At 39.1% G+C, this 15,171-nt stretch overlaps 1 protein-coding gene across 1 annotated transcript in view; it reads right to left on the reverse strand.

The window, feature by feature from the left end:
* LOC140225603 (peptide transporter family 1-like) overlaps positions 1–15,171 on the reverse strand; it is a 76,770-nt gene that overhangs the window by 10,816 nt on the left and 50,783 nt on the right. The gene's annotated exons all lie outside the window — the stretch shown is intronic.

Below are 15,171 nucleotides of genomic sequence, written 5' to 3' on the forward strand. Positions count from 1 at the left end.
GCACGCCAAATGTGGATGCTCCCTTTTCTTTCTCTCTCTTTTCGAGCACGCCAAATGTGGATGCTCTCTTTTCTTTCTCTCTCTTGTTGAGCACGCCAAATGTGGATGCTCTCTTCTCTCTCTTGCACGTTTGAGTACGCCAGGTACTCCCTTTTTGCTCTCTCTCTCTTTTCTCCCGGGCGCTCGCTGATGAAACCCGCACCGACTGTCTTATGACGTCATCGCGACTCTGAGAGCGCCCACAATCCCTTTGGTAGATTGGCCTGGTCCTCCGAGTTTCTCTCTCTGGCTGGGGCCGCGACATGGTCCTCCGAGCCGGATTTTCTTTTTAGTTATCAGATCCGAAATATCAATATTAGGCTCTTAAATAACTAATACGTACTTAGCGACTAGTTTTTAAGTCTCACTTCTCTCTCTTTTTTGGGTATTTTTATATTTGCTCATTTTGACCACGATGTCATCTCTGAAAGCTACTCAGCTTCAACTCGAAAAACTTTTCAGTAGAATTCAGCGTTTTCACGACGAAATTAAGGATTTAAAATCCACTAATGCTGAGGACTTTTTGGTTCGCACAGCAAAAATTGACGAACATTTTGCAGACTTCGAAAATTATGCTCAGAAGTTTTGGGAATTTTCTATGCAAGACGCCAAATCTGAAGCCGATGAAAAGTTATGTTCAGATTCTTATAAGCAAAAATGCAAGGCTTACGAGGATCTTTATTATATTGTTGCACAAGCCGTTCAAAGGTGCAAAAAGGCAGTAAAGTCATCAGAAACAGCTGAATCACTTAGGGCCAGTTCAGAAGTCCGACTTCCGAAAATCGATCTTAAAACTTTCGATGGCACGCGAAAACAATGGCAGGTTTTTTATGAAAATTTTAAGTCATTAATTCATGATAAAAAATCCCTAAGCGGATTGCAAAAACTCACGTACTTAAGTTCAGTTCTTAAGGGTCACGCTGAAAGTTACGTTAAGAACGTTCCAATAACTGAAGCAAATTATGCTATAGTTTGGAAAAATTTAGTCGATCATTATCAAGACATTAGGGCTTTAGGATCTGATCTTTTGGACACGATGCTGACTTATCCTCCTATGCAAACTGCTAATACAACGTCCCTGAATAATTTGATACATTCATTGAACGATTCAGTTGAAGCTTTGAAAAACTTGAAGTTCGAAAAGCTCGATGATTTCATATTGCTCAACATCGGTTTGAAAAAATTACCATTTCATGTAAGGAGACTTTTTGAAAATGAAGTTAAGGGCGCGGATGTCCCTACTTTTAAGGAATTCATGGACTTTTTACGCAAGCAAGCAAAAATTGCAGAGCTGACACAAACTTCTAACAAGGATGAAAAACCGAAGACCCAGCTTCCACAAACTAAAGTATTTCTCAACTCTTTGAAAAATCGAGGTTGTCCAGTTTGCAAAGGCTCACATTCGATTTACATCTGCGACGAATTTAAACGTTATCCTGTTCACGTCAGAATTGAGCGCGCTAAGTCGCTGAACCGTTGCCAGCGCTGCTTAGGAACGCATGAGGATGAATGTAAGAGTAAATTTGCCTGCAAAGAATGCAATCAAAAAATTCACCATACGCTCCTGCATTCAAACGAAAATAGCTCACCCAATCCTGCCATAACTCAAAATGATTCTACCTCTGAAGAAAATTTCGAAGATCAAAAATCAAGCATTATGTTAACAAATCTACAAGCCACATCAACGGATCATCAAGACTTTACTGCACTACTCGGCACTGCTCTCATCACAGTGAAGGATATCAATGGAAAATATCAGCACATGCGCGCAGTTCTTGATTCCGGTGCTATGTCATCTTTTGTCTCCGCTGATTGCGCCGAACGCCTCGGGTTGCCACTTCTTCCCGATAATACCAGCATCTCAGGCTTGGCTGAAAGTCACGTTAACTCACTGGGAGCTATTAATTGCTTAGTGAAACCTAGGCAAACTGATGAGCCAAAATTAAGGATAAGAGCAATCGTAATTCCAGTTATCACGGAAAATTTGCCATGCGTCAAGATATCAAATAAAGTGAGACAATTTTGGAGCAAGTTGAACTTAGCAGATCCCAGTTTTGATGATACTAATGCCAAAATTGACATGCTTTTGGGCTCGGAAATTTTTGTACGGATTGTTTCAGGTCAAAAGAAAATAACTAATAATTTAGGTCATGCTCTTCAAAGTATTTATGGCTGGGTCCTCATGGGAAAGGTTCCCACGGAAAATGTCCCAAAAAAGCAGGCTACGTTTCTCATGACAGAAAATAATGAGAATTTTCGAAAAACTGTCACTTACAGTACAGCGCCAGCTCCATTTTAGCGCACAAGTCGCTCAGGCAGTTAGTACTGGACGAAAATAATAATATTTCAGAAACTGCATGTCGTGTCCTTAATGAAGAAACCTATTTTAATGACTCACTCCCAAGTGCAAAATCAATCGCTGAAGTCATCAGATTAAGGGACGAAACACATCAACTATATAGCCGAGGTCATTTTTACCCCAAGCAATGGGCAAAAAACCACCCAGAAGCACTAAAAGGGTTGTCTGAGGCCGAAATCGCATTGCCCTTTGAATCAGTCAGTTTTGATAAATGTCGTAAAAATTCAATAGAAGTTTTAGGCCGAAAATGGACACCTGTGTCAAACACTTTTTCATATAATAAAGAATTAAAACCAGACGTAAAAATTTTCGTAAACTCCGCCAGACCACCAGATTTAAAGGAAATTGAACTGATCGAAGAGAAAAAACGGGTAAAATACTTTGCTTCTCTGAACCCTTTCCTTGACCCCCAGGGTTTTCTCAGGGTGGGGGGTAGATTGTCTCACTCTACCCTAGATTATGGCCCAAAACTCCCGGTTATATTACCTCCCAAATTCACTCTCAAATCAATTCCTCACTCCTCTCTGCAAAATAGAAGCAATTTTAAATTCTCGGCCCTTGTGCCCCTTTTCAGCCGATACGGAAGAAATTTTCGCTCAAACCCCTGCACATTTTATGATTACGGCGCCTTTTTTAAATCTTCCAGAATACAACTGGACGCTCACTCCAAGTAACCGCCTCTCTCAATGGCAGCAATCCAAAAAATGTCACAACATTTTTGGGAGCGCTGGTCTGCAGAGTATCTGACAACTCTGCAAGCTCGTCAAAAATGGACCGCGGAAACTGATTCCCTCAAAGTTGGGGACATTGTTATTGTTAAAGAGGATAACATGCCGCCGCTTAGCTGGGCTCTTGCCCGTGTGACCGCGCTTCACCCAGGAGCCGATAACGTTCCGCGCGTGGCTACAATCAGAATCAGAAATAAGGACATGCGCAGACCAGTAATTAAGCTCTTCAAGCTGCCGGCGGACTAATTTCACGGTCAGCGTCCCGACTTCAGTGTCATTCTGACCGCTTCAGGTGACACCCCGAGCGCTCGCTCGGATCTCTTATGCTCGTCGTCCGTACTTTCGCTACTAAAATAAAGTTTCTCTTCACCTTTTGCACTCCAAATGTGGATGCAAAGGTCTTTTTCTCTCTTCTCTCTCATCTCTTTCTGCTAACCGGTAAAATCTCTTTTTCTTCATTTTTTTTTTGCACGCCAAATGTGGATGCAAGAAAAAATTTTGTCGACTTTAACATTACTCTTCATATTCTAAAAATTGTCTCGTCTTTTTTAACTCTCTCTCTCTCTCTCTTGCATGCCAAATGTGGATGTAAGAGATTTCTCTTCTTTCTTGATTTCTCATCCAATCTTCTCTCTCTCTCTCTCTCCCTCTCTTGCATGCCAGATGTGGATGCAAGAAGAGTCTCCTCCTTTTTCTAGCTCTCTAAAATTTTCTAACTTCTCTGTCTCTTCCTCTCTTGCACGCCAAATGTGGATGCAAGAGAGCTCTTTTTTTTCTCTCTCTCTCTCTATTTCAGCTCGAAATTTTTTCCTTAAAATTTTTATTCTTAGGCTTGCACGCCAGATATGGATGCAGTCTAACTTAAATTTCACTTACATTTTCTCTTCCTTGTTACGCCAGCTTTTATAGTTCAGTCTTCATTTTTCTGCAATCATGTTCTTACGTCTATATGTTACACCTCGTCAGCCTGACAGAATTTTTTCTTTCTCATTACTTAAAGGATGTCTCCCCTCACGGTGGGGGGTAGGCACCCAATTGCAGGTATTTATTTTTTGAATATAATTTACACAGGCGCTTTATTTTCTCATTGTCGGACCCAGGTTGACAGGTCACAAACTCACTACTAATTATCTAAATATTTCTGTATTGTGTATGTTGAAATTTTTGTACCTTATGCTCACTCCAACGAACTCAGTGACTTAATTTAAGCAAGGCATTTTTTCAATGGGGGGATACGGCCTCTCAGCTTGGGTAGCCAGGTAGGGAGCCGTGGGTTCTTGTAAATGCACTTGCGCTCATTTAGGTGGGGGGTATGTCGGGGCGAGGCCCCTTTTTCGTTCTGTGAACTAGCAGTTAGTTCTTTTGGGTTTGAATAGCCCTGATTTTTCGTATCGTTTTCATAGCATTTTTTCTTGTATGATTTTTTCTCGCACCGCGTCAAGGACGGCGCATGCGGCACGTGCTGGGCCACGTGCGGTCCACGAAAGTTGCATAAGCGGTTATGCAACGGAACTTTCCATCGATTCTCGGCACGTGCGCCTCCACGTGTCGGCCACCTTCGTTACATAAGTGCGTTATGTAACGGAATTTTCCATCATCTCAGCGGTTATGCAACCACTCTTATATATACTCGGCCACATCAGTTGGTCATCGCCACTCTGCCACTCTCAGTCCCTTGGACTACACGGCACTCTGCCACGCTCTGTCTTATAGACTTCACGCTAGTACTTACTGTCTCTCTGCAGTTTTGCTACACACTCTCTCTCTCTCGAGCACGCCTGATTGGATGCTCATCTCTCTCACTCTCTCTCTCTCGAGCACGCCTGATTGGATGCTCATCTCTCTCACTCTCTCTCTCTCGAACACGCCAATTGTGGATGTTCATCTCTCTCTCTGACTCACTCTAGAGCACGCCAAATGTGGATGCTCTCCTCTCGTTCTCTCTCACTCTAGAGCACGCCAAATGTGGATGCTCTCCTCTCGTTCTCTCTCTTTTTGAGCACGCCAAATGTGGATGCTCCCTTCTTTCTCTCTCTTTTTGAGCACGCCAAATGTGGATGCTCCCTTTTCTTTCTCTCTCTTTTTGAGCACGCCAAATGTGGATGCTCCCTTTCCTTTCTCTCTCTTTTCGAGCACGCCAAATGTGGATGCTCTCTTTTCTTTCTCTCTCTTGTTGAGCACGCCAAATGTGGATGCTCTCTTCTCTCTCTTGCACGTTTGAGTACGCCAGGTACTCCCTTTTTGCTCTCTCTCTCTTTTCTCCCGGGCGCTCGCTGATGAAACCCGCACCGACTGTCTTATGACGTCATCGCGACTCTGAGAGCGCCCACAATCCCTTTGGTAGATTGGCCTGGTCCTCCGAGTTTCTCTCTCTGGCTGGGGCCGCGACAAAAGTGAAGAAGAAGAAAAACTACAACCACATAAGAAGAAATACCGAGAGTCCCAATGGCTTTACTTCGTAGATGTACGAATCGATTTAATTAGATAGAAAAATCGACGAGATTCCTAAAGAATTTAAGTATTAAACTGCCGCACTAAGGAAGAACGCCGTATGAACCTTCTGGCGTTGCCAAATTTCCTTTGATAAAACACGAATTTCCTGGTAAATTTATGAATATTTACCTTTCGATTTTTCAGATTATTTTGTACGCAATTTTACCTACAATTCCTGAAAATTTTAAGGGAAAATATTCACAACCTCCCTCAAAAATTAACATTTTATAGAAAGAAATGTAGCAACTCTCGAATGTTCTTACGGCGTTCTTCCTTAGCATGGCAGTATAATTAGCAAACTTTTTACCTTTTTAGGAACTTTTTCACCATGATTATAGGCAGCTGTCATTTTATGAATCACGGAAACTCACAGAAGATATTTTTATATCACGAATGAAGAGAACGAAATATAGCTCATCACAGGTTGTCTGTACGTTCTAAAGCCATAAAAACTACAAAATATTATCCTTATGACGTGTTGGATGGAGCACGGCACGTAAGATGTTGAAAATGAAAGAAAGGCGAAAATGAATTTTTTTTTTTTTTTTTCGAGATGTATCCTCAGGGAATCTTTTATCACTAAGACGTTACTTTGTTATCTAAATCCCAACCCATTACAGCGATTGAGTTACTAAATAATCTAAGAGAGGTTAGAGGACTTAACAGAAAGAAACCTTGGGAGCTTGTCACCAACCCTGACACTGATTTCTAAGACAAAACTATTTTTAGGATCAAATTATTTACGTCAACTCATCTCATCTGAAACTCACTCATTAATCCATTGACTCTTTATGAATGTCTTTACTGATTCCGAGTCCTAAACTCTAAGTATTTAAACTTATATAATTGACTAACTGTAGCTGGTCAATTATTTTACCACTTTCTTTCTTAACTCTTATGATATTAAGTAATTAATCTATTGTTACTTCTACATACATTACTTATAATTCGAGCTAATTGTATATATTTCTTGTATTGGAAGCTTACAATAAAATACTTAAAATTTTTGAACTTTTTGGCTTTTGATCTCACTGACGAGTGTGATCCACTGATGAGGTCTATATTAAAAAGACCCAAAATTATAGATCTCTCGCCGTGACCTCTACTTAATATTCTAATGCTAATTGCCTGAGCTGAACGCTCTTCCCCTTCAGTTATGTACTGCCGTACTGGTTATCAATTAGAGCTCACAATTTTTGACTCCAATAGAAAATTTTGAATGGCGGCGCCCTGAGGAAGTGAATATGGCCATTTTTTGGCTTCTTTAGCACCTAGGAATCGAAAAAAATTGGTTTGGTTCGAAGACAGAACCCATGTTGACCAGTGTTTTTATGTTTTATTTCCTACCATTTGTTTATTTTCAATCCTTTTATAAAAACTAATCATTTGCTACATACAATTCTAGCTGGAGGGCATTTTAGCTATGCATTCACGACTGCTAAAATTTTAACGGAAATCGACGAGCCCAGCGTGCATGAAGGCTAATTCAATTGTAATCTTCCGTCGCATTTCTAAGGCGCAATGATACAACTATTTGAACTCTCCGGAATGCGTGAGGTATCACGCCGCATTTGAAGGCGTTTTAAAAACAGCCAGCTTCCGATATCCGGATAATCGTTTAGCATAGTTCATATTCTTTTGTTTTATTCCTTACCACCTGTTTATTTTTAATCCTCGTATAAAAACAACCCATTTGCTAAATAAAATTCTAGCTAGAGCGCACTTTAGCTATGCATTCACCACTGCAAAAATGTCAAAGGAAATCATGATTAAATGGGTCACAGGCATAAATCAAGTTCAGGAACTATTGACATGTATGTTTTCTATAAGTAAATTTTACGCTCTTCTCAATGAGCATAACAGTTTTTTTCTCAGATCATCGTGGCTGGAGGTATGAAGCAAAGTTTCTCCTAAAATCAGCAAAAATGCGCCTTGTTTAAACTAATTTTTGAAGAAAACGTTGATTTAACGACCAGAAAATTAAGTTAGAAAAAACAAAGGAGAATGATTTGGGTTCTCTCAATTTTGAAAAATTCAAAATTGCGGTGCCCTGAGGACCAGCCAATTTTCCTGAAGTTAATATGGCCATTTTTGGGCTTCTTTAGCACCTAGGAATCGAAAAAAATTGGTTTGGTTCGAAGGACAGAACCCATGTTGACCAGTGTTTTTATGTTTTATTTCCTACCATTTGTTTATTTTCAATCCTTTTATAAAAACTACTAATTTACTACATACAATTCTAGCTGAAGCGCACTTAAGCTATGCATTCACCACTGCAAAAATGTCAAAGGAAATCGACGAGCCCAGCGTGCATGAAGGCTAATTCAATTGTAATCTTCCGTCGCATTTCTAAGGCGCAATGATACAACTATTTGAACTCTCCGGAATGCGTGAGGTATCACGCCGCATTTGAAGGCGTTTTAAAAACAGCCAGCTTCCGATATCCGGATTATCGTTTTGCATAGTTCATATTCTTTTGTTTGTTTTTCTTTTTTTTATATATATAGGTCTTAAATATGCGAATTCAGTCACTTAAAGAATATTAGAAAAATGACTCAAAGTATCGTTTAAGCACACGCCGTTATTTGGTACCACGCATTGACGTTGAATCTTGAGTAAAAAGTAAGTTATTCTTAATTTTACGCGATCTCCCTCTGCCATTCAACAAAGTAATCTTTGTTTTTCAAAAAAGAACCTTCTTTGTAATTTTTCAAAATGTTTATTGTGTGGGATTTATTATCCTCTAGGTATTTACCTAGAAGAGACCAACTCATCGAATAATATTTCTTAACGTCTTTTATCATTGGGTAAAAATAAGGGGATCTGTACGGTCAGTATTGACGTGTATTGTTGACTGTTTTAAGTTGGGAGATACAAAAACTGATGATATGACTATGATATAGTTTCATGAACATGCTTTTTTCAGATTACTTTGTGGGATGACTTTACTGCAGTATATTTTTCCAAAGGCAAGAAAAAAGCGATTACCTATGATAAACAAATTGTAATGTCTCACTTCATTCGTTTGGGGAATACAGATCAGAAGTTCCGTTCAAGCTGATTGTGAGTTTGAGGGTTTTTTTTTTCAAATTTTATAATAACCTTAAGAGAATTTAACTCCATAATATTACTTCGTTCTTCTTTCAGAAAAAAATGCAGGATTTTTGAAACAAAGCAATTGAATGAAGGTTTTTCGGTATAGTTATTGATCCGTGGCTAATGGCTTTCATTATTATTTTAGCGATTGTTGAACATTCTTTAGAGTTAATCAACTCAACCCTCTATCCTATGAAAACAGGATCGATCATTAGGGAGAGCTTTTACTGCAAACACCATATTAGTCTGTTGAAGAAACATGACTTTCGCTTCTCAAAAAAAAGTTAGGTAGAACTGGATTCAAAAACTAGTTTAAGTGGCATTTACCCAGTGAAAAGCGGGTTTCAAGCGGCAGGCAGCTGTTACGTATTCAACAGTGAAATTTAAACGAGCTGACACCAATTTGAAAATTCCACTGTTACCATATCTCCTACGATTAAACATATTGTTTGGAGAAAATAGAAATTGTTTCTCTTCGATTCGCGGGGACGTAGGATTGAATTGTGAATGGAAGTTTCTATAAATTGGGGGAAATATCCGCAATTTTTCAGAATATTTTTATTTTATCAAAAAAGAAGCATAATGAGACACCGCACCGGCTAGAAGAATGTATCTTGCCACGCTGCTTCAGTGTGGTTTTCTGCCCTGATAACTGCGAACAACGTCTAAAATTTCTCGGTGAAAAAGATCATACCTGAGAAAAAAGCTATATAAATTATCGCTCTTCCGACGTGAGGGCCAGTGGCGTGGCGTGCTTTGCGATATATTGATTTTTATGCCATTTAAACCTATGGAAAAGGATCGATTAACAGGGTGTTCGCAGCGAACACCTTAATAATCGATTCTTTACAATAGGTTTAAATGGCAGAACAATCGATATATCGCAAAGCAAGCCACGCCACTGGTAAGGGCGTATCTCAATTTCCACGAAAGCCCCGAAAAGCACAGATTCATATGTGGAGCGCAGGGCTCAAGTGAAAATTGGAACACGCTCTTACGACAGAGGAGGCACGAATTCTTTTTCCTCGAAATTTTCAAACATTTCAGATTCCATTTACTTGTTTTCCAGAAAATGCAAGCTCTATCGGGAGAAAGTAGACAGAGTGTCCGCTCGGCATTTCTATTTTGTACGGCAGACTTTACAAAATACTTTTTTTTTGGATAAGCTACTTTCCGCTGTCGCAAATTCTTGGGCAACTCTTGTACAAATGTTCATATTGCTCAAAGCTCATCTTGACGGTATTCTTGTCGGCCTCCTATGGTGTATATTAGTTGTAGCGCTAGCTCTATGATCAGGAGGTTCCGGGTTCGATTTCCGGACATGCGACCCGAGTTCGATAGTCTCAAACAAAGGTTGCCTGGGACTGGTTGTAGGGACGGAGGGGGGAAGAGACTAAACCGCAAGGATTAAGTATTTGAAGTAATAAAAAAAAAGGTTTAGCTAAGAGTTTACTAAAACTGGTGGTTATAGTTCGAGCAGTTCTTACTTTCTCACCCCACCCCTCCCGTGGTCGAAAGAAGCTTTTTTTAGTTTTAGTTTTTGTCATTTTTTTTTTGACAGAATGAGCCGGCATGGCAGCCTCATTCCACAAAATGCCAACGAATGATCTCGGATATTTGGCTACGGCCCACATGTAGAATAAACTAATAAAGGAGGTCGGACATGAAACTTTTGGCTATTTTATCAAATTTTTATGATAATTTCGTTATCGATTCGATTTTCAAGGGTGTTTCTAAAAGGAAGTTTCACGAAGAAACCAATGGAGCTACTCTTAAACTGTTTTGTTTTATATTTTCGAAAATATAAGCGGTTAAAGTTTCCAGACTTTGTCCGACTTTTCCCATCGACTCCGTCCAGTGTGCGGTCAAAGAGCGAACCGGAACGGCAGTTTTTGCAGCGCGGCACTCTTTGCAAATTGCTATTCGTCATAGCACCTCTAGAGGTTACACCAGGAAAGATGGTTTTGCTATACAGGCGGATGTGTGATACCAGTAGACTACAACACGAACGAATGTAAGCATTATTATACATTTTGGACTGAAAATAAGACAATCTTAGACGTTTTGGTGTTTTGCGCTGCACTTCCCCCTATTTTGTTTTTTTATTAGTAGAACTTCAAAGTTCAAAATGAAGCCCCATCCTATATGTCGCAGGCAATTTGCAGTCGCCGGAAATTTGTAGCGGTTCACATGTTGTTTCAATACATCGCAATGATGCACATCGGCATAATGCAATTTTTAAGGGTTATGGTCTTCAAAAGTATGAGCTCGGCTTGAATGTGCCTTCATTTTTTGTGATACGCTACGCTTTGTCACGATGTTAGTTTAGTTGCCTGACCGATCTCAACCCGACTAATGTCACGCAGTTCACTGCACGCTCTTAAAAGTGTGCATATTTCTGCCATGTTTTTGAGCATGGAAAAGTGTCTGTTCACATCATAGGCAACATAATCAGCACTCTAATCTGGTTCTTTTATTTTTGAATTGTATGATTATCCGTATTTATTCACCACTGGCTTGCAAATTGCCGGCGATTGCTAATTGCCTGCGACATATAGATGCAGGACCCTTACCCCTGCATCCCTACATACCCCAACTAAAATCCCAGAAGGGCTCTATCGCCCCACAATTTGGATTCCTCTCTCTGAATTTAACATCTAAATAACCTACCCTAACCTAACTTAACCAAACCTAACCTAACCTAACTTAACATAATAAAATGGATTACTCCAACTTCTTGCACTTCTTGCGACCTTAAATAACCTAGTAAGAATCTAGAATGCTGGGAGATAGTTTTTCTGAAACACCCAATATCATGCCGCTCTAACTTCCAGTTGTTTGCGCGAGTGCTTTCAAAAAGACAATTTTAAAATTTCTGAAACGCTCGATGAATCCAAAAAAAAAAACTTCCGCTCAAACACCAATGTTCAGGGGAACCACCAAGAACCGGATGAAACCGAATGTTGGAAAATATTCCTGAGTTGTTTTCCAATTCCGGTAAATCACGAGCAAAATGACAACGAATTTGCTTCTTAAATTCAGTCCCATACACCCAGTGAGGCCTCCGTCTAGGCGAGGAAAATGACTTAAATGAACAAAAAATGCCGAAGAGATGCATTTCCAGCCATGAAATTGCGTTCAAACGGCATGAGACCTTTGAGGTCAAAAATTATTTGCATTAAGATAGTTTCATAACACAAGTAAAAATTTGCACATTCCCTCGAGATAAGAAATGGACCCCTTTATCATTTTGGGCCTTTTGTGGTCAATTCGTCGTTTCTCGAACAAAGGAACGTACTCGATTATATAAGGTTGCGGAATAATTCATTCTGGTAATTCAATTTTCTGCATGAATTTACCTGCGCAATTTTTGTTCAATTTTTCAGCGATTTTCGCACGAGATCGGAAGAAAAATCCAAATATTTTCCGGGTAGAAATTCCCGACATTCTTCTGGTAAAGATGCAATTTGAGAGCAGAGGAAATTTTGCAACATTGAAATGTACTTACGTTACGTGAGGGGAACGGCGAATTCACCCCGATTTCATGTTCTTTTCCCCAAAATGGAACTGGAAAATGAATTTTATGTTCTCTTATGTTTTTTTATAATTTTAATTGTGCAAAATATGAGATTTTTACCAACAAATGCGGACTGTCCTGAAAAATTCAATTATTTATAAGTTCTTGTGGGTCAATTTATTTTTTGTTCAGAAATGATAGTGATAACTTTGTGAACATTTTTGAAAATATGTCCAGTTTTCTGTCATACGCAAACAGACATTAAACAACTGCCAACTTATCCGACTCGAGTTCTACACACTCTCTATTACAGTTCAATCACAGTTCGTGAAGTAAGATAAATGTGTTTAGTTCGAATAGATAACTATTTGCTGTATCCCGGTAGTTTAGTTGCCTACGCGGCGATATTGAAGGCAAAATGGACAATCTAAGTTCACAATATATTTTATCTGCTCAAGCACTCAAGTAGACGAAATTGAGTTTTTGTCAAAAATTTAGCCAAAGATGGACTAGGAGGTTACGGCAGAGAGAATTCGATCTCGGATTTTGATAGAGAATGATAAAACTCAATGCTTCCTCTAAAGGTAAAGCTCTGCTCAATATCAGTTAGAAACTCAACTTAACGATCTTTGCCATCACATCCTTTGGAACTTTAAACCAAAGTCATATTGTCCCAAAATAAATTATTACATGAACTTATTGCCACGTTAGTTAGTCATTTGTTTTAGTTGTTACACGTGTATGCTTTTACAAGTTTCAATTTACAAAAAAAAAATTTCAAGATTCCTTCATTAACAAGTTTTTCACTCATTTGACAAAATTATCCATGTGCACAGTGACCAAAAATTCAACGGACTTCCAGTAAATGGCCAAAGTTCTATCCACTTTGTACTGAAAGTTTTTTCTACGACAAATATTGGGAGAAATGAATTTTTCCCGATTTTTTTAACCATCCACGCCTAAATTCATGGAACTTTAATTGACAATTTTTTGGGTGAAGTCTCAGAGTGCTTTAATAATACCAATAAGCAAAAAACACTAAAAAATGTGTCCTGAACTGTATCTGTATCTGCGTGAGCTCAACACTTTTCCCCCTCAGCTTTGCACTGATACTCATAATAGCTAAAAACTTTTTTACTCTAATTAAAAATTTGTAAATTTTTTGGCCCTGCTTTCCCACAAAATAATGTGGGCCCTATTTTGCCGTCCTCTCAAATGGACCACTAGACAAGGTACGAATTTAAGGATTCTGATACACGTTTCTTAACAAGAGTTTTGTGTAGAGCACGATTCTTGCATCCAGAATTACTGAAATCATTTCCTATCTAAGATATTAACGTTTTTTTTTTTACATTGGTTACGGGCAATTTGAATTGCCCGATCACACGAAACTCAATACTCTACGTGAGTCCAATCGCGTACTACAACGGTTTCGGCAGGCTTCTCAATCCAGCACTGTTTATTTCCCACCCTGTGTCGTTCAAGCTATAAACAACTTGCTATAGCTGAGCTAAAGTATCAAGATTGAGGTTGGTAGATTTTTATATCGCAGAGAGTGCCATGTTAACTTTTAGTGTGCGATTTGACTCACGTAGAGCATTGAGTTTTCATGAGCGGGAGGTTTGAATTCACGCGTCAAGAAACATTAAATATGTTGATTAGGAGTTGATTTCAATATTCGTTGCGCAAATCGTGTCCTACGTAAAATTTTGGTTGAGAAACATGTATCAGAATACTTGAGGTCGTACCTTGTCCAGTGGTCCCCCCACCCCCCCCTTACTAATGCCCCTCAATAATGCCCTTTTTAAAACTATTTTTAAAAAGCTCGAGTGTGGAAGAAAAAAATGAATGAGCTTTTTTTTTGGAATTCCTCTCTTCATTGGATGAGCCCTGTTTGCTTTTTGCTCCGCAATTAAAGTAGAGACGGGGTTCGCTATGTGCACAATTTCATCACTCTTCGGGGACTGGCAGCCGTGCTAAGGAGAAACGCCGTATGAGTCAATAAGCGTTGCCATTTCTTCGACAAATTACACATTTTCAGGAAAATTTGTAAATATTTATCTTCCGATCTTCCAGAGGATTTCCTTCTTGATTCGATCTATAAATTCTAAAAAATTTAAAGAAAAATATTCATAACTTTCCTCAAATATTAAGAAATTTTGAGAGGAAATTTGGCAACACTCGATTGTTCATACGACCTTTTTCCTCAGCACTTTAGACTGCTCTGCGCACGCAACGTTCAACACTGACTATAAAAAAACTTGGCCGCCGGTTTTTTTTAATAGTTGACTTGTTTGCAGCAAAGATGCGGCTTTGGGTTCCTCTAGCGATTTTTATGTTGTTTCATGCATGCAGTTCGGTGAGTTCCTCCTTTTCGTCGAATTGGAAGATCAACTAATAAAACCATTTAGAACAATTTAAAAATATTTGCTCACCTTTGACGCTTCGTGCTAACTTATAATGGTGTCGGGCAGAAAAGCATGAAGGTTGGAAATGAACACGATGTACGTAGTAAGGCAAGGAAACCTAAAAAACCAAAATTGATTTTTAATCGTGGATGTTAAATGCCATTCGCTTCAAAATATGAGTGTTTTAGCTGTAAGCCAGTTTAACGCCATTAATCTAGAAAAAAATACGCTATCATTCGCATTTTTAATGTTATAAATGTTTCAATTCCACCTAGTACTCTCCATTTCAAATTCAGGATTTATTGTGCCCTATAACCCTCCAATTCACTCTGCGGGTCAATTTTGGAAATTTTAAGGCAGTCGTTGCGCCAAATAGTGCAATAAGGCTAACCTAAGGTAAAGTGTTATTCTCCAACGTTATTCTTTGTCTTTTTTCTCACTGTTTTTGGAGATGATTCATTCACCCTGCGACGAGCAATTTAAAGCCAAGCTCTGCCCTTTCATCTGATTTTTCGTTTTCGTTTTCCTAAC

Source organism: Bemisia tabaci, chromosome 10 (assembly GCF_918797505.1).
Source record: "Bemisia tabaci chromosome 10, PGI_BMITA_v3".
Classification (NCBI taxonomy): Eukaryota; Metazoa; Arthropoda; class Insecta; order Hemiptera; family Aleyrodidae; genus Bemisia; species Bemisia tabaci.